The sequence below is a fragment of the Oryctolagus cuniculus genome, chromosome 6 (assembly GCF_051225735.1).
Source record: "Oryctolagus cuniculus isolate XC-2025 breed Fujian yellow rabbit chromosome 6, ASM5122573v1, whole genome shotgun sequence".
Lineage (NCBI taxonomy): Eukaryota > Metazoa > Chordata > Mammalia > Lagomorpha > Leporidae > Oryctolagus > Oryctolagus cuniculus.
In genome coordinates, this window is record NC_142872.1 from 88276721 (window position 1) to 88295965 (window position 19245).

General features: G+C 41.5%; 1 long non-coding RNA gene across 5 annotated transcripts in view; it reads right to left on the reverse strand.

The window, feature by feature from the left end:
* LOC149126224 (uncharacterized) overlaps positions 1-19245 on the reverse strand; it is a 155679-nt gene that overhangs the window by 117510 nt on the left and 18924 nt on the right. For 2 of the 5 annotated variants that reach the window (XR_016235694.1, XR_016235700.1), the window contains one exon: positions 18254-18791. The exons of the other annotated variants lie outside the window; for them this stretch is intronic. This is a non-coding gene — a long non-coding RNA (uncharacterized LOC149126224). Of the gene's footprint in view, positions 1-18253; positions 18792-19245 lie in introns of those variants that run through there. 5 annotated transcript variants of the gene reach the window in all.

The window sequence follows — 19245 nt, forward strand, 5'->3', positions numbered from 1 at the left end:
CAAAAGGGAGAGAACACTAAATTAAAAGGCAATCTCCATTAAATTAAGAAACTTTTTTGAGTTTGAATATAAAAAGTGCATCCTGAGGCCAGTGCTGTGGCGCAGTGGGTTAATGCCCTGGCCTGAAGCTCCAGCATCCTATGGGCACCGGTTCTAGTCCCGGCTGCTCCTCTTCCAATCAAGCTCTCTGCTATGGCCTGGGAAGGCAATGGAAGATGGCCCAAGTCCTTGGGCCCCTGCACCCACGTGGGATACCTGGAAGAAGCTCTTTGCTCATGACTTTGGATTGGCGCAGCTCCGGCTGTTGTTGTCATCTGTGGAGTGAACCAGCGGATGGAAGACCTCTCTCTCTGTCTCTCTCTCTCTGTAACTCTGTCTTTCAAATATAAAATAACTCTTAAAAAGTAAAAATAAAAAGTGCATCCCAAAATACCATTGCTTTTCACGTTAATGCATATATTTATGATACCAATGTAATCCAGTATATTTGATTCCATTTTTTTTGGTCTGGAGCTACATAAACTCATTTTAAAACTAGTACTAAAAAATTAATAAACAAGAACGACTGGCTCTGGCTTCTAATTCCTGTTTCCTGCAAATGCAGACCCTAGGAGGCAGCAGAAGATGGCTCAGGTAATTGGATTCCTGCCACTCACAGGAGGACCTGAATTATTTCCCCTGCTCCAGGTTTTGATCCCCACCCGACCTCAACCACTATGGGCATTTGGGGAATGAACCAGCACATGGAAGATTTCTATCTTTATCTGTATCTCCCTGTACCTTAAATAAATAAATAAATAAATTTAAGAAACATACACTTACTAGGAAAAAAAATTAGTGAATTATATTGTAACATAAGGGTGAAGACTGTTTTTGCAAGGAATATTGAAAGTCCAAAATAATAACAGGAAAATGAATAACTAAGCTACACAAATTTTATTTTTAAATTTCACGGCAAAATAGCACTCCAGAAGATATATAAAAAGACAAATGACCCACTAAGAAAAGTTATTTGCAACTGATATCACAGATAGAGATTTCAATGCTCTCAGATGTCCAAAGGTCTTAAAAATCAAGACAAGAGGCCGGCGCCGTGGCTCAATAGGCTAATCCTCCACCTTGCGGCGCCGGCACACCGGGTTCTAGTCCCGGTTGGGGCGCCGGATTCTGTCCCGGTTGCCCCTCTTCCAGGCCAGCTCTCTGCTATGGCCAGGGAGTGCAGTGGAGGATGGCCCAGGTGCTTGGGCCCTGCACCCCATGGGAGACCAGGAAAAGCACCTGGCTCCTGGCTCCTGCCAGGATCAGCGCGGTGCGCCGGCTGCAGCGGCGGCCATTGGAGGGTGAACCAACGGCAAAGGAAGACCTTTCTCTCTGTCTCTCTCTCTCACTGTCCACTCTGCCTGTCAAAAAAAAAAAAAAAAAAATCAAAAAAAAAAAAATCAAGACAAGAGAGACCAGAAGCTACATAGACTGGCTCCCAGCAAGACCACAATAACTACTGAGCATTGCTTTATTCTTCATACTATTTGTTGAACTATTTATTTAGTGTAGGGTTAATCTTATGAATATAAAGCACACTGAAAATGGATCTTTGTAAAAATTAAGAGTGGGAATAGGAGAAAGATGAGGAAGAAGCATGGGAGCTTGCACAGGAGGGTGTGTAGGGTGGGGAGTATCTCTATGTTCCTAAATCTGTATATGTGAAATTTGTAGACCTTAAATAAAATTTTAAAAAGGAATGTGGACACAGGCATAAATGGATTATTTATAAAACATTTGAACTATTACATAATAGCATATATCTGAAAATAATAATTATATTAAACTATTTATTAATATTCCAAAAAAAAACAGATGTAAGGCTGACAAATTGTGCTAATGGTATGAAGAAAGGAAACATACTCTTTTTGGGGGGAGGAAAGCTATTAATCTTTGCTTAGAGCACTTTGTTACAGCTGACTGTGACCTGTTCTCTCCTTTTCCACCCAACTCTATGTGAGGAAATCTCCACTTGGATGAGAGTGGTCAAGAAAATGGAGGTCCTTCTATGAACTCCCAGTCAAGGGCAATGGTACCATCTCAGGAGGAACAGGTGCCAGATTCCTTTTTATATTATTATTTTTCTTTTTTTGAGAGGAGAGAAAGAGAGAGGCGGGGCCGGGGTTGGGGAGAGACTACCTCACTTCCCGGTTCACTCTTCAAAAGTCTGCAACTGCTGGGACGGAGCTGGGATGAAGCTGGTAGTGGGAACTTAATCTAGGTCTCCCACGCAGGTGGTAGAGACTCATTACTTGAGCCATCACCACTGCTTCCAAGGGTGTGCATTAGCAGGAAGCTGCTATTGAGACCAGTGCCCAACTTCAGACACAGGTACTCCAAAATGGAATGCAGACGCCCCAGGTGGGCTTAACCACTGTGCTGCATATCTACCCTCAGGCTTTCTTATCTCCCAGCTCTAAGCTGTGGAGGCTAAATTGCAGGTGCGTGAACCAGCCTAGGATGTGGGTTCTGTCCTCCACCAGCCCTGTTGAGGAGGCTGCATCTTCATTTTGGGCATGGCAGCTGAGATACTGACTCCTAATCAGTTTCATCCTGGAGCCTCCTAGCGGCAGGAAACATCAAGCTAATTTAAAGGACAATTATTTCACCAGAAAGAAGTAGAGAAAAAGAGGATTTCTAAAAGCTTTCTCCTCTCTCCGGATCAGAACAAAACCTAAATACTAATCGCAAATATATGTATACCAGCAAAGGTGGTCAGACCCTGGAGAAATGTATGCCCCAAAGCATTATTGAAAACAGAGCAATTAATCAGCCATTAGTGCAGCTACACAGCTGGAGTTGATACCGTTGGAAGGAGGTAGCTTAATAAAGAGATAAAAGAAAGGAACAGGGAACTTGGCAAATCCTACTGTCATCCCTGCACGACTATGCATGCCCAAGTTTGCACCCTTGGAGGAGAAAAATCAGGGGCTTTAAAGAGGAGCTGAGCAATAATGTTTCTTGGTGCAAGGTGACAATAATGAGGAAGAGGTCCAGAGAGTCTCCAGACACCCTGGCCCTGGCATCAGAGTACAGTTGGAGCAAAGCCCGCAGTCACCACTCTGCACACTTTATTTCTCTCCTTACGTGAGAAATGAGCAATTATGACCAATGGGAGTAATGAGAGATTAGATGCCACCTGATTTGCTGCTGTGCAAACATGGGCATTCAGAATACAATGTGCAACAATGTTTTGTTTCTCCAGCATTTCTAGCACTCACTTCATAAAGTGGGAATTGATTATAAATTATGAACACCTGTATTCTACCCTTAGCTATTTTGATTTGGCATTTCCAAAGTGAGGTCCAGATATCTGTATTTTTAATAAGTAACCCAGGAATTAAAAAAAAAGGTACTTAGATGTCAGTGTTTAGTTTCAGAGATTATGAAAATTTATATAAATCATTGTAATTTTCTTCTAAACTCCTCAGTTTTCATTACATTCATTGTGCTGAGAAAATTTATTCAGAGACCTGGTAATTCCCAGAGTTTCAGGAATTAAATTTTGTTTATGTGACAAATAAAATGATAAATAAATAAATAAATAAAATAATTAAAATAATTAATTGAGGCAGTGATTGAAACACTGCTTAGGACATCCTCATTACACATCAGAGAACCTGGGTTCATTTCCCTGTTTGGCTTCTGATTCCCACTTTCTGCTAATACAGACCCCCTGGAAGGCACTGCTGACAGTTCAAGTAGTTGAGTTTCTGTCACCCACATTAGGGAAGACCTTGGTTGAGTTCTCAGGCTTGTGGCTTCAGCCTGGCTATTGCTGGTATTTAGGGAGTGAACCAGAGGATGGAAGCTCTCTCTTTTTCCGTGTGTTTCTCTCCCTATTTCTCTTTGACAAATAAAAAGTTTGTAACCCAATAAAATAACCTAATTAATGGATTCATTTTAACCATGAAGTTTTGTAAGTCATTAATATGTATTCCTTATTGTCTAGAATAAGCACTCTAGATGAGGAGCCATTGAACTCAGCATCAGGATAAAAGAATAATACTGCAATTTTGTATTCATGTGGATAAAAATGAAGTGTCAGCTCTACTCTCTGCCTCTACCTCACAGTCCCCTCCTGTCAGTGTATACTCCTCTTTTGTCTATTCATAAGGAAGGATTAGTAAATATTCATTTTGGATTCTCTATAAGTGCAAGGCACAATAAATGCAACAACATCCTTTACTTTCAAGAACGTAAAGCCAAAGTCTGTCCTTCAAAGAACTCATTGACTTCATTTGCTTCTGGCGCAGACTGCAAGACATAGTGTAGTGGGAAAAAAAAAAAAAAAAAACAAAAAAAAACATAGCTTCTTGTATAACATATCAGTCCAGTTTGAATCCTTCAAAAGGGATATATTGCTGAAGCCAAGATCAATAGAGTTCCAAATTTGGGTTTTGCTGTTTTATAAAATGCCAGTTTTAATCTATTTTTATCTACTTGGCAAAATGAGGGCAATATTGCTTACTTCAAAGGCATGAATAAGGCATATACAAAAACTTCACTAAGTCATCTGTGAGTGCAAACTGCTAAGAGCTAAGGGCGATTTTACCCGCTGAGCCTCGGAGAACATCTGTCAGCACTCCCTGGGCTGCATGTGGGGCTTGGGAGTTCACTGAAGGCTGGCTGTCCCATTTAGTTTCTTCATGACTCATTGATCTAAGCTTTTAGACACTGCTTGAACTTCACGTTTCCTCGAAGGTGGTTAGAGCTAGTAGCAGACTGCTCACTAGGGACAACTTGGAATGTCCCTGAAGCAATATTAATGATGGCATGAGCTGGGTACATAAGGGAATCTGAAAGGTGAAAAATTATAGGTCTATAAGGTATATTCCCTTCAGTGCTTCCAATTTTGCTCTGCGGTGGATTTCTCGAAAAATTTGTTATCTGAGTGACTTTTAAAAATTCCAGCAGCAATAACTCCTCTGCCTGTGACTGTGGGTTTTCAGTATCTCTGTCAAGTTTTATGGTGAAGATTCTGCAAAGCAGTAGAAATCTGAAATCTGGCACATACCCCAGACTCATACTGCTGAGGTGCTCTAAATAATAAATATTCCTTATCCAATATTCAATCTAGCTACCCTTCCAGCAGGAGTGCACTCATTTGTCATAAAGCAGGAAAAAAGTGAAGAATTTGGAAACATTTTGTGTGTTTCAGTGTAGTTTCCACTGAAAGTGGAGCCTGAGAAGGGGCTTCAGGGCAGGTAGTTTGTCTGAGAGATGATCTAAGAAAACAGAAGTTACAAAGAGGGAGACAGAAAGACACCCAAGGAGGAAGAGCCAATGTAAGTATGCATTATTGCTTTCACTGCTAGAGGCAATTGGGCTCAGTTCATCCAAATCCACTGAGAAATGAAGAAAAATACTTTCCAGAAATATTCTCATGGAGACTTTACTCACTGATATCCTTTTCCCATTGATTGGAGGTCACTTACAAGGATAGTGTCTTCAGGCTTTTGGCACAAAGGCCAAGCAGTTCTGCGGGCACCTCTGCAAGCCCTGCAGCACAGTGCATTGGGTCAGGCTGAGCTTGTTTATTGGAATATTGCAAGGAGAGTTAGGCCTTCTATGGCTCAAACTGATGTAAGCAGGCATACAGGTTAAAATTGGTTAGGTTTGTGAGCTGGATGACCACACCTGTGGGGCTTCATGGGATGCGCAGCCATGGAGCCCCCACGTCAAGGTCGGTCTGATAGCTATTGCTGTGTCTTTATCACAAGGCGGATGTTGCTAGTTTCGGTTAGGGCAATGCTTTCCCATGGTCGGGACTTTCCAGAGGAGTTGAGAATGTTGTAAACAACAAGATGGCGCCGAGGACCGCGCGGTGAGCCTGCCTGCTGCGTGACACCTCATCTGATTGGCCCGAGGACGCGTGCACACTGTGTGAACAGACAGCGGATTGGAGTGTTCCGTGCATGGACTTGAGCCCGCTTGCAATTGGCCGGATTTTGTATATAAGCTGTGTGCTGAGGAAGGAGGGGGCTTTTCTGTCCACTCTCCTCCCTTCATTCTTTCTCTGTCGCTGTTATTTTCTTATTAAAAGTCTACTGAAGACCAATAAGCTGCGAACAGTGTCGTTCCTTTTCGGGCAAGGGAGCGACACACACCCCTCTGTGACTTCCTGCCCCTACCTGGCTACACCTGTGTGCCCACCAGTCAATCAGGCTAATTAACCTCTCTCCCTTTGAAAGTGGATAAAAAGCCTGGGACACGGTTGCACACCCCTTCCTGGCTCTGACCTTTTGCCAGTACGGGGCTGGCTGTGAGCCTGTGCTTCCAGAGCGCATGGCCTTCAGGCCACCCACCCATGCTTCCTGGCCTAGATGCTCCTCCATGTGGCTGGTTCCTAGTACTCGGTATGAGACTAGATTTATCATTTTCCTATAAATAAGGCTCTTACTCTCCTATGCATTTCTCTCACTGAATAAAAGCTTAAAATGTACCACGCTGCCTCGTTCATTTATGCCAGTATTCGGAATTCTTCTCTGAATATCAAGCAAGAACCCACACAGACTTATTAATATTGGGAATTTATTAATAAGCATATAGTGATATCGTATGACACCCCAAATTCTGGTTTCATATGGTGACCCAGATGGGACTTTTGGGGAACTTTAAGGGAACTTCCTGGGATCATATTTTAGAGGGGCCAATCTTGATATCAAAACCATCTGCCCCTATGATGTGGGTAAGGGGGTATTGATTCTTTTTTTTTAAACTCCAGGCTCTTGTAATGCATAAAGATCAACATGCTAAGAGCTGGCACAAATGAGGTGAACAAAGTAATAAAGTTTACTTTAAAGTTGGAGAAAGTGAACATACACACAGTTGAGCATGGGTCCCTCCCATAGAAAGATACATGCCATGAGCAGGCAGTGGACCAAAAGACTTGCCCCCCAAGGAAAGCTCCCCTAAAGAATCCTCTTTCCTTAGCACCAAATGGGGTATCTAGGCTGATAACATTGAGCAGTGAAAGCATTACATCCTTCCTCCAAGGAAGGCACCCTGGGGGGCAGTTCCTCTGGCAAGCACCAGATGGGCTCCCCAGTCTGATAGCACTGAGTGGTATTATTGTCCTGGAGGAGGAAGTGGAGGAGGGGAAGGAGAAATGGCAGGAAGAACTGGACCCCTTCTCTTATAAGCCCCAGTCTGAATACAGACTGTGCGCTCAGCACTCAGCTCTCTGCTGAGCTGCCCACCTAGCCTGTCAGGTGTATTTTCTCCATTTAACCATATAGCTTTGCTTTCCCCATTTTGAGAGCGCTCTCTCTCTCAGATTCTGGTCCCATCCATTCTGACAGAGGCCCTACCCCAATAAACCTTGCTACCTTGCATATCACTGCTCTCTGTCTCAGGACTGAATTCTTTCTTGCAGGAGAAGAACGTGCCCGCCCATCTCCACTAACAATACAGGCAGAAGAGAGAGAGAGAGAGAGCTAGAATGAGAGCATGAGTGAGAATGAAAGCAAGGAGAGAGGGAGGAAAAGGGGGACGGAGTGGCGGGGGGGGAGAGAGAGAGCCCACACAAGCTCCTCACAATTGGCCTCCTTGTGAACTCAGGGTGGTGGATCTCCTGATGTGAAGCCACCTGGGAATTAAATGACACTCCACAAGTTCCACGTGGAGCTCATTGGCCAGATCTTCATGGTGTCATCTTAGGTCCCAGATGAAGCAACTGGAAAGTAGACATTTTGGTTGACAAGTAGGAGGATAGAATTGTACCTGAGGACTTGTGTTTCCAGCTCTGCAGATTTAGCTAGCTGCCTACATATTTATCCCACATCACCTACAGTTGAGGCAAAAATAACATGAGTTAGATGACTTCTGCTATAGTCCAATCTATTGCACTGTTCAGATGATCTTATGTCCCTTGTTAGGCGCACTCTATCACTGTATTTCTAGGTGGGGACTGGCTACATGTTCTAGTAAATAACTGTATACAGAAAGGCTTGGTAGAACAGCAATGGTCCTCCATGCTGTTATATGAAGGTGGTAATTGGAGTTTATCATCCTCCTCTTCAATCAGTCTTCCTAAATTTTCTTCACTTGTGCAGCCCTTCTTCAGATACGCACAGCTTATCGGGTAGAGTGTTACAGATCTTCATGCCTAAGGGATCTGACTTTTGAGTTTCCTTGCCCTTTTGTGGGACCATAGTTGCTACAATTATGTATTCATGATTATTATCAGGCATGGAAGCACCAAGGGACATCCCAGTGGATACTCAAGTTGCAAATAAACTATCCACTTAGCGCTTAGCTCCTGAGAGCAGTGAGACTGACACTTAACAATGCAAATTTTTGTGCTGACACAAAGGGCTCAAGGTAGTTATTCAGAGCTTGAATTCCCGGGAAAACTCTCCCTTAGTCAGAGACCTCACCTCCATCAGTTCCTAACCCAGTAACCCTAAAGTCTGTATCCACATATTTTAAAGATTATGGGGAAAGAAGCAATTCTGCTTGAACAATTGTTTGATGTAGATTTTAACGATCCCCATCCCATGTCTCAAGGTGCCATTGCTTCATATAATGGCCCTTACTTTATCAAAGGATAACTCTCAAGATTAAACGTTCTGGGACCTGCGCTGTGGCACAGTAGGTTAATCCTCCACCTATGGTACCGGCATCCCAAAAGGGCGCTTGTTCTAGTCCCAGCTGCTCCTCTTCCCATCCAACTGTCTGCTATGGCCTGGGAAAGCAGTAGAAAATGGTCCAAGTACTTGTGTCCCTGCACCTGCATGGAAGATTGGCACAGCTCCAGTCGCGGCCATTTGGGAGTGAACCAGCAGACTGAAGACCTTTCTCTCTGTCTCTCCCTCTCACTGTCTGTAACTCTACCTTTCAAATAAATAAAATCTTAAAAAAAAAATCCTGTCTTCATTTTTTAAAGTTATTGTTATTTGAAAGATAGAGAGAGAGATAGAGAGAGAGATTCATTGGTTTGCTTCCCCAAATGCCTGAAACAGCCAGGGCTGGGCCAGGATGAAGCCAAGATCGTGAACTCAAACCAAGTCTTCCACATATGTGGACCCAGGTATTTGAGGTATCATCTGCTGTCTCCCAAGGTATGCTTTAGCAGGAAGCTGTACTTGGAAATGGAGCTAGGATTGCCCTAACACAGGCACTCATACAGGATGTGGTGTCTCCAACCACATCTAAACTATTGTACAAAATGTCATTATTATTATTATTATTATTATTAGCTTGGCTCTTATTCAAATGACTTAATTCTGGTCTACATTTCTAGTACATTTTGTTCTATGGCTAAAGGGGCTACCTAAGGGTTGCTGTGGAGTTCTCTGGCTGTCAGAGTGTGCCTGGGTTAACAGCTGAGGCCATTTGGGAGTGAACCAGCAGATGCAAGATCTTTCTCTCTGTCTCTCCTTCTCTCTCTGTAACTCTGCCTTACAGTTAAATGAATAAATAAATATTTAAAAAAAATAGAATTACTATACCCAAGGTTTCCAGAGAAGTTAACAAAAGCCCTGTGAAATGCCCAATTTTCCTATTTGTCATTGCCCCATACTGTTCAAGTGCTCGGCTACTTTATACCCTGATGCTTTTCCTTCCCTCCTCTCTCATCCCAAGCCTCCTCACATATGACTTCTTGTTTGTGATGTAGGCACTCCATCACTACTTTCTAATGTGTCCAGGCTTCAAGAGAGAACACGTTCTGGAATCCCATCCTGAGTACTTTTAGGGAGACTTTCTATACCAATACCTCTGCTTAGATTTCCCTGAAATGAAAACTTATGACAGTGGTTAGAGCTTTCTTGGAGATAGATGATCACAGGGAATGAAGAAGTAGAGAAATTGATATGAGGAAATATAAAAAGGGTATACTATCTAGGATCCTACTATAGGCAATTCCTGCAGAACTGGTCACAGGCACAGAGAATACTCCCAAAGTTACCCAATGGCTTCCTTCCAACAGATGGAGGTGCTAAATTTTCTGTAGTTGTAGGATGTGTATGAGCAGAAGCTGAACTCAGATATTCCGCAAGAGAATGGCAAAGGATCCAAAGTGCTCCGTTAGTTGGGAGATTGGCAACACAGAAGCAGGCTGAGCTTCACTGGAACTGACCACCACAGTGAAAACTGAAATCAGAAGTTGTCCAAGTTGTCATGAAGAAAGCTCTTGACATGCCTGCTGCAGTGCTGCCTTGTGGTGATAGTGTAATCTACTCACCTGAACTGACACTTACCTTCATGTAGAGCCAGGTCCTGCCGGCTGCCCTGCCCAAGAAACACTCCATCAGCAAAGTGTCTGTGGGTGCACTTGGAGAGCAGTCAGACACCCACAACACATTCTCCTGCAGATGATTTTCATGACATGTGGAGAAAGGTCTATAGTTTACAGACTGTGATGCCACAAACTAAAGACAGGACCCTGTCTCCCACCACTCCTTACAGTGTATATCAAAATCTGGCCATCCAGAACTCGATATGCTTCCTCTGAGACGGGAGGCAGGGGATTACGATTAGTGCAGTTCTTGGGGGATGATAAATCTGGGTTTATATCATGACCCTTAACCAGAGGTGCATTTTTTGTAGAGTTAAATAAATTGACTAAGCCTTGAGGGTCTCTTCCTTAACAAAGGGATATTGTTACTTTCACAAGATTGTCAGAAAGATTGCCATGTTTCCATGTGTTTGTATATGTAAATAGTATATATTGTGCTCCATACACTGCCTGCTGCACACTAAGTGCTCTATAAGTATCACAAGAGATGGGAGTTTTAGTCTGATGGGCCTTTGTCCAAACTTCTCCATCTCTCCAAATTGCACATGTATTCTTCACAGCCTCCCCTGAAGTGTCTTTGATGAGCTGAGTTAGTTAGTCATCCCTCGGGGACCAGTAATATATGTGCAGCAAATCCATTCTGATATGAGACATAGCCAGATACCTTGAGAAAATATAATGTCTTCTGCATTTCCTTTTATGTACTTCCAGGAAAGAAAATCACTTAAATCTTACATGCATTACAGTTAGGAAACTCGTGATACATTTTTCTAACTCTTTTCACCCATTTTGACAAATCACCCAGGCTCTTCTAAAAGTAGAGCCTGTGGTTGGCAGAATCAAACTCTGGCAGTCTTCTATAGGTTAGAAATACCAGCTTGTGCCAAATTAGATCCCTAAAGAAGCAATCACCATGACAGGATTAGGTTGCCAGAGATTTATTGAGATAATGCTAGTAGGATAAAAAGAGAAAAGCCCAGAGAAAGAGGGAAAAGCTTTTTTTTTTTTTTTAAATATTAATTTATTTATTTGATTGATAGATAGGTAGCTACAGACAGAGAGACACAGAGACGGTCTTCCATCTGCTGGTTTACTCCGCAAAAGGCTGCAACAGCAGGAGCTGGACTGATCCAATGCCAGGAGCCAGGAGCTTCTTCTGGGTGTCCCACACTGGTGCAGGGGCCCAAGCACTTGGGCCATCTTCCACTGCTCTCCCAAGCCATAAGTAGAGAGCTAATCTGAAAAGGAGCAGCTGGGACACAAACTGGTGCTCATGTGGGATGCCAGCGCCACAGGTAGAGGCTGAACCTACTATACCACAGCCCTGGCCCCCAGGAAAAAACATTTACATATATAATCTCTGTGAGAAGAGAAAAGGAAGGAAGGATTGGGGAGAAGATATAGACCACAGTGGTTTTGAGAGAGTCTCCCCAAGCTAATAGGTAATTCCCAAGAAAAGATAGCCTCCTAGGAGCCCCATGTGAGACATACGTGTTCTGCTCCAGTGGCCCTGTCAATGCTCAGGCATTGACAAGAGTAGCCAGGGAGCAAGACCTCAGCATGTGTTCTCAGAGGAGTCTGGAGTGCGGCAACTGCAAGCTGGTATTCCACCTCCAATCTGGAGGTTCTGATGGGAAATATTAATGCAGTATCTCTACTCTTCCTGCACACACATCAAGCTGTTTCACAGCAACATTATCCCAATTTCAATCTTGGAGTATAGATTTATGGATAAATTCTCTAAACTGTTTGGAGTAAAATTTGTCAAGATCAGAAGAATTGGACTCATTTGGAGCTAAATGTGTAAGCCTAAACATGTTGATCCCATATGAGATCCCAAATGCTCTGAAGGCATAATCTGCAAAGTAGTCTTTGAGTCAGACAGGAAGAGACGATTGATCTAATATTTAATAGTCATTATCACACCCATGAATGACATTTGGCTCATTCAGTCTTGCCCTATTCCAGGTGTAGAATTTTAAATGAATTGTTAACCAAGTTTCTCCTATGCTGAATGTTGATCTTTCCTGAGTAGCTCACTGCAGATTTTTTGCTGCATCATTGGGTTTTGGCATAGAACCAATACCAGGCATTGCAAGCAACGCCTTTGACAGATCCAGAGCTTTCTCTCTTGCTCACTGAATCACTCCTTCATTTTCCCATGCCCTGAACATTCCTTGTAAAGAGCTGTTGGTATTAGCTACTGTTGGCAGGTAGAGTAGGGGGCCTCAGATTGCTCTTTTGACGGAAAGTTTTGTCGCTGTTCTACAGTTTATCAAACAGCTTCACGAACACTATAATGAGTTCGCCAAGTTCATCTTTTGTCTCTATAGATGAATTTTGGCTGCATTTTTGCTTACCAGGAGGGAGTCTTTCTCTGTCTACAGATCAATTTGAACTTGACGTTTAAAGCTAAGACTCCCTTCCATTTCTGAATAGTTTTATTGACATCAGTTTCTACACCCTGTCAGTTCCAATGCCATTTAGTATCTTTTCTAATTTAGTGTTAAAAGCATTGCAGAAAATATAAACAATCTGGCACTCTGGAGGCTCTTGACACTCCCGTGCTAGTCAGTTGCAATCTATATGTTTTGTCGATAATCAGAAAGCCAGACAGGTTTTTATCTTTTCAATATTCTACACCATGGCAAAAGACAATGCTGGGGGTCTTCTCTTCCAAGCAGAGTGACATAGATAACTAAGTCAGTGTTTGGTATGGAGATGAACAAATGTCCCTTGATTTTATCTCCCCCAAGGGAGCTGAGAGTGGCAGGCTTGATCTGATAGGTGATGCAGTGCTCAGTGTCTGAGAGCTGCTGTAGGTGGCTCTCCACTGCTTCCCCCAAGATTAGGTGCTGGTATTAGAGAATTGTGCCGACAGAGTAGCTGAATTCTCATAGATGATGTCACTGACTGAAAAACAGTTCAGCTCTGAACAGAATACTTCCTCTTTCATCCATTATCAGCCTTCCTAGCACAATTATTATTTAAAGATGTGTTTCTCAAACAGCAGCTCGCCGTTTCCAAAATCTCAAGTCATCTTTGTGAAGTAGAAAGGGAAATAACAGCACAGATGTGTAAGTCTGAGGAAGTGATGGAAAGCCATCATTGGTGCCTTTCTACTTTTTATTGGTTTTCTCTTTATATATTTAGGCACCGATTTCTGGCCAATGGAGTTAAAAAGAACTGTGTCGATAAACAGAATGAAATTAATTAGTCACACATTACTGAATATCTTTCACCTAAGAATGCCTTGTTTCTGCTGGCTCTTTTATTCTACTTCTTTATGACAGAACAGAGGTGTTTTTTTTTTCCCCCTTTGGATATATTTTTATTTTGTTCTACTGATTCTCTGCATGCTTTTCCTAGGGATGATATGTGTTCCTTTATATCTTTGTTTGTTGCCTTCCATCAGCATGGTTTCATAGCATAGAACCATGTTTCAAGACCAGAGGAAACACAAAGACAATTTGCCTCCTCTCCTTGACCTTGAAGTCTGCTATTTAAGAGGCCTTCTTGCATTGTGTCTCTGCACAACAAAGAGAATGTTATGAATGCCTCAGAACCACTTTCAGTTCAATTCCATTAAGTGAAAATTTATGGAAAGTAGTTCCATAGAGTTATAGGGACACACTTCTTATGATTACTATTATTGATTGCAATTGGTTTCAGTCCCATTGTAAACCTGGTATTCAGGATCCATGGTGGGATGGAAAAAGTTCTGTGACCTTGGACTGCTATTTATTTCTCTGTCATTTGTCCTTGAAGTATGAGATGCAAGAAGCCTGTCATATTTTATGTTCTCTGAAGTGAATTCTAATTTCCACAGAGGCTTTACTTCCTAAAAGTTACAATATGCTAGGGTTAATAATCTTTATATAATAGTTTCAGTATACCAGGGAGCAAGCAATACAATCAAATTTGATGTCATAGATGCCAACTCAGAGAGTGGCAGAAAAAAAAATTTTCAGGCTGGGATTTTTTTTATTTTATTTTAGTGTTAATTCATATTATTTACCATTATTTTTACTATTTGCTTATTTAAGGGGCAGAGAGATAAAAACAAATGAGACAAATGTGCAGACAGATATTCCCAAATGCAGTTTGATTCCCCAGTTGGCTGCAAGAGTCAAACCTGGACGAGGCCACAGTGAGGAGCCAGAAACTCAATCTAGGTCTCCCAAGTGGGTGACAGGAGCCCAATCACTTGAGCCATCACCTGGGTACATATTAGCTGCAAGTTGGAATTGGAAGCAGAGTCAAGACCTGGATCCAGGCAGTTTTTTATGGAATGTGACTGACCCAGACGACATTTTAACCAATATGTCAATCATCCACACCAAAATGGGCACTTTCAAAAATACATTCTCAAACAAAAAATAACCAGAATGTTTTGTACTGTCTCTTCCAGTTTGAAATAGACTAATTTTAGATCAAAAACAAAGATTACAGAAACATCTCTGGGAAGATGATCACTTTATGATATAATACCTTGCAAGAGACTAAAACACTGAATTTCAACAAGAAGAAAATGATTATGGATGTTCTATAATATTTCCAAAGAGGGAAATTCATGTAATCAAGCTCTCTTAATTGACATATGACACTAATGAGAATATTTCTGTGTACCACAGGCCTTTCAGTCACGGTCGCAAGCAGGGGAAGGTAGACAGAAGTACCAGCTGTTCAGTAGAAATAAACATGGGGGGATGTGTGAAGCCATGGACAAAGGTGTGTGAATCTACTCCTGCTTGCAAGTAGTTGACAGAGTTCATTGGTGGAGGAGCTGGTGTCCTAGCACTTGGGGATCTTGGAGTTCATTGGAGAAGGAGCTGATGTCCTAGAACTTGGACAGTGCCGAGGGCCAGAAAAGAGCATAATTGTTGGCTGCCAAGGATGCGCAAGAAACCAAGTGGAGAAACCACTTTTTCTGTCTCCGTGTCTGTGCTGATGGGGGCCTGGAACCTATAGCCCTACTGATTCTAAGGTGCAAGTCAGCTCAATTCACAGGATTTTATATGTGATACTTTTTTTTTCTGATGGAACTGGAAATAAGAAACTATGATATTAATAAGATGAAGAGAGAGCTTTACAGTTCAACTTAATGCATCTGTGTTGAACCTCAGTTTCACAGATAAATTACTCTTCCAGCTTCAGTGCCTATTTACAACACTGCACACACAAGCAGGGTTCAGAGAAGTTCTTCACAGACCCCTCTTCTCCTGGCTTCCTGAACATGACTGAGGCGTTCTGTGAGAATGTAAGAAGTTTAACTGTGCTCTAGACAATGCAGCAGAAATATCCAGAAGTTCAATGACAATGAATACAAAACTCAGTTTTCTTCTAACATTAAGATTTTTCAAGTATCCTTATAAAAATCCTTGACAAAAACAAGCAGTCTGCACATTAATGTTTATTGCAGCTCAATTCACAATAGCTAAGACCTGGAACCAACCCAAATGCCCAGCAACAGTAGACTGGATAAAGAAATTATGGGACATGTACTCTATAGAATACTATACAGCAGTCAAAAACAATGAAACCCGGTCATTTGCAACAAGATGGAGGAATTTGGAAAACATCATGCTGAGTGAATTAAGCCAGTCCCAAAGGGACAAATATCATATGTTCTCCCTGATCGGCGACTACTAACTGAGCACCAAGGGGGAAACTTGTTGAAATGAAATGGACACTATGAGAAACAGTGACTTGATCAGCTCTTGTCCTGACGGTTGAAGTACAATGTAATACTTTATCCATTTTAGTATTTTTTTTTTGTTCTAGTACCATTGGTTGAACTCTGTAATTAACACACAATTATTCTTAGGTGTTTAAATTTTAACTGAAAAGTGATCCCTGTTAGGAATTTGGAAAACATTATGCTCAGTGTAATAAGCCAATCCCAAAGGGACAAATACCACTTGTTCTCCTTGATAGGTGACAACTAACTGAGCACCAGAAAGGAAACCTGTTAAAGTGAAATGAACACTATGAGAAACGGTGACTTGATCAGCCCTCACCCTGACTGTTGATGAGCAACTTGATATGTTATCCCTCTTAGTATTTTTTTTGTTTGTTCTACTTAATACTTTTGGTTGAATACTGTAATCAATACACAATTCTTCTTAAGTGCTGAAACTTAACTGAAAAGTGATCACTGTTAAATGTAAGAGTGGGAATAAGAGAGGGAAGAGATGTGCAATTCGGGACATGCTCAAGCTGACTTACCTCAAACGGTAGAGTTAGAAACATACCAGGGGATTCGAATTCAATCCCATCGAGGTGGCATGTACCAATGCCATCTCACTAGTCCCAGTGATCAATTTCTGTTCACAATTGATCATAATGATAGGACTAAGAACCAAAGGGATCACATAAACAAGAATAGTGTCTGCAAATACTAGCTGATAGAATCAAAAAGGGAGAGAATGATCCAACATGGGAAGTGAGATACACAGGAGACCCATAGAATGGCAGATGTCCTAAACAGCACTCTGGCCTCAGAATCAGCCCTTAAGGTATGCGGATCCGGCTGAAAAGCCCATGAGACTATTTCAGGCATGGAAAGCCAAGACACTCTGGAGAAAAAAAAAAAACCTAAATGAAAGATCTCTGTGAGTGAGATCCCAGTGGAAAGAACGGGTCATCAAAGAAGGAGGTACCTTTCTCTGAAGGGAGGAGAGAACTTCCACTTTGACCATGGCCTTGTCTAAATATGATCAGAGTCAGTGAACTCAGGGGGCTTCCATGGCCTTGGCAGCTCATGACAAGAGCCTAGGGTGATTACTGAGGCCATAAACAAGAGTGTCAATTTGTTAAGTCAACAACAGGAGTCACTGTGCACTTACTCCTCATGTAGGATCTTTGTCCTTAGAGTGCTGTACATTGAGATTTAATGCTATAACTAGTACTCAAACAGTATTTTTCACTTTATGTTTCTGTGTGGGAGCAAACTGTTGAAATCTTTACTTAATGTATGCTAAACTGATCTTCTGTAGATAAAGAGAATTGAAAATGAATCTTGATGTGAATGGAAGGGGAGAGGGAGTGGGAAAGGGGAGGGTTGCGGGTGGGAGAGACGTTATGGGGGGAAGCCATTGTAATCCATAAGCTGTACTTTGGAAATTTATATTCATTAAATAAAAGTTTGAAAGCAAAAAAAAAAAATCCTTGAAAAATCAAGATACCATGATTGACCTTGGAGAACACAAGTACAGAAAGATCATGGCCCCATCCCACAACAAAGTTAAGAATGAAACGGAAAAGACACATAGAAACTCACATGTGTCCTTTGGGTATTTCACACTGTATGAAACTTGGGTGAGAAACTTGATAGGACCCAAAAAGGAGGGGTCGTGTCCTTTGGGTATCACAGACAGGTGTCTAGAAGAAGAAATCCTGATTTAGTCTCCAAAGACTTTACTCTTTCTTTTGAGAGATTCATTTATTTCTTTGAAAGGCAGAGTTACAGAGACAGAGCGAGATCTTCCATCTGCTTTTCCACTCTCCAAATGGCCACAATGCCCAGGCTGGGCCAGGCTGAAGCCATGACCCTGGAAGTACATCCACGTCACATAGGTGAGTGTCAGGAGCGCAAGTACTTGGGCCATTCTCCGCTGCTTTCCCAGGCACATTACCAGGGAAGTGGATCACAAGTGGAGCCGTTTATAAGGGACGCAGCCATCTCAGCCAGGGACTTAACATGCTGCACTACAACGCTGGCCCCAAGATTTAACTTTTTAATTATTTGTATGGATGTTATAGTGATGTATACCTAGGGTAAACAGCTTTATGCTTTTATTGAGAATGAATTTCCTGGGAAAGCAAACAGATTGAAAACAAATCTTAAAAAAAACAATTTCAGCAGCTAAAGGACTTCATAATGTGGTGGCTAGGAGAGTAATGCTGGCTGCCGAATAAAAGACTTAAAACCCATATTCTTATTAGAAAGGAAGCCTAAGAAATTTTGGATCTTTTAATTACAGATCATATTCCTGAATTTTATTTATTTCTACAGCAAATATTCAGAATATTGAATAAAAATAACAATTATTCTCTATCTACCCAATACTTTCATCCACTTCACATTTTAAGTTCTGAATAACAGTCACATGTTTAAACCTAGAAAAAGAGGCAGAAATTGTCAATCATCTTGCAATTAAAATTCGCAGTGAATATACTTGATCACTGAGTCCTACTAATGCCAAAAACATCTACTATTGATTTTTTAATTTTCAAAACATATAGTACAGACATACTAAGATACTGCATTTTATTACATGATTCATAAAAATTATGCTCATTATGATCCTCTCATATTGAAAGAGTAAGGAACGAGGCTTTTTAGCTCTACCTCCTAGGAAACTGCTTTGTGTGGCCAGGGATGAGGTGTGCACTGTTGCTTTGCACGTTCAGGGGTATGGAACACAGGATGCTCTCACCATCTGGATCAAGAGACGAAGCACAACTGGCTAAGCAAATCCTTCATTTAATTCTCTTTCCTTTTCATCTGTCTCCGCACAATAAAGGAAATTAAAATCAGTGATCAATTGTGTTTGAGCGCATTTTCATCAAGACAGAATACATAAACAGTACACTAAATAAGAAGATACTTAATCACACTCTGTGTGTGTGTATGTTGATATCTAATTCAGCATATCACAAAGTAACTGACATTTACTTTTTCAGAAAAGGAAAAGAAATCCATTTATTCTGTTTGAGTGTCTCCTGCCTTAATGTAGTATTCCACTTTTCTTAAAGAATGTACTTATAGTTCAGAAAATATACAAATATCCTTATTTATTAAATAGATATAATTATGTAATCTTTTAAAGAAGTATTGTTTAGGTTTTACCCTTACCTAGTAGTTTCTTCTAGTTCCTAGATATCTTGGGTGAGAATTCTGACATGTCAAATATGCCAGGAAATTTCCTTCATTGGAAAAGTTTTAGGGAAGTTTATGA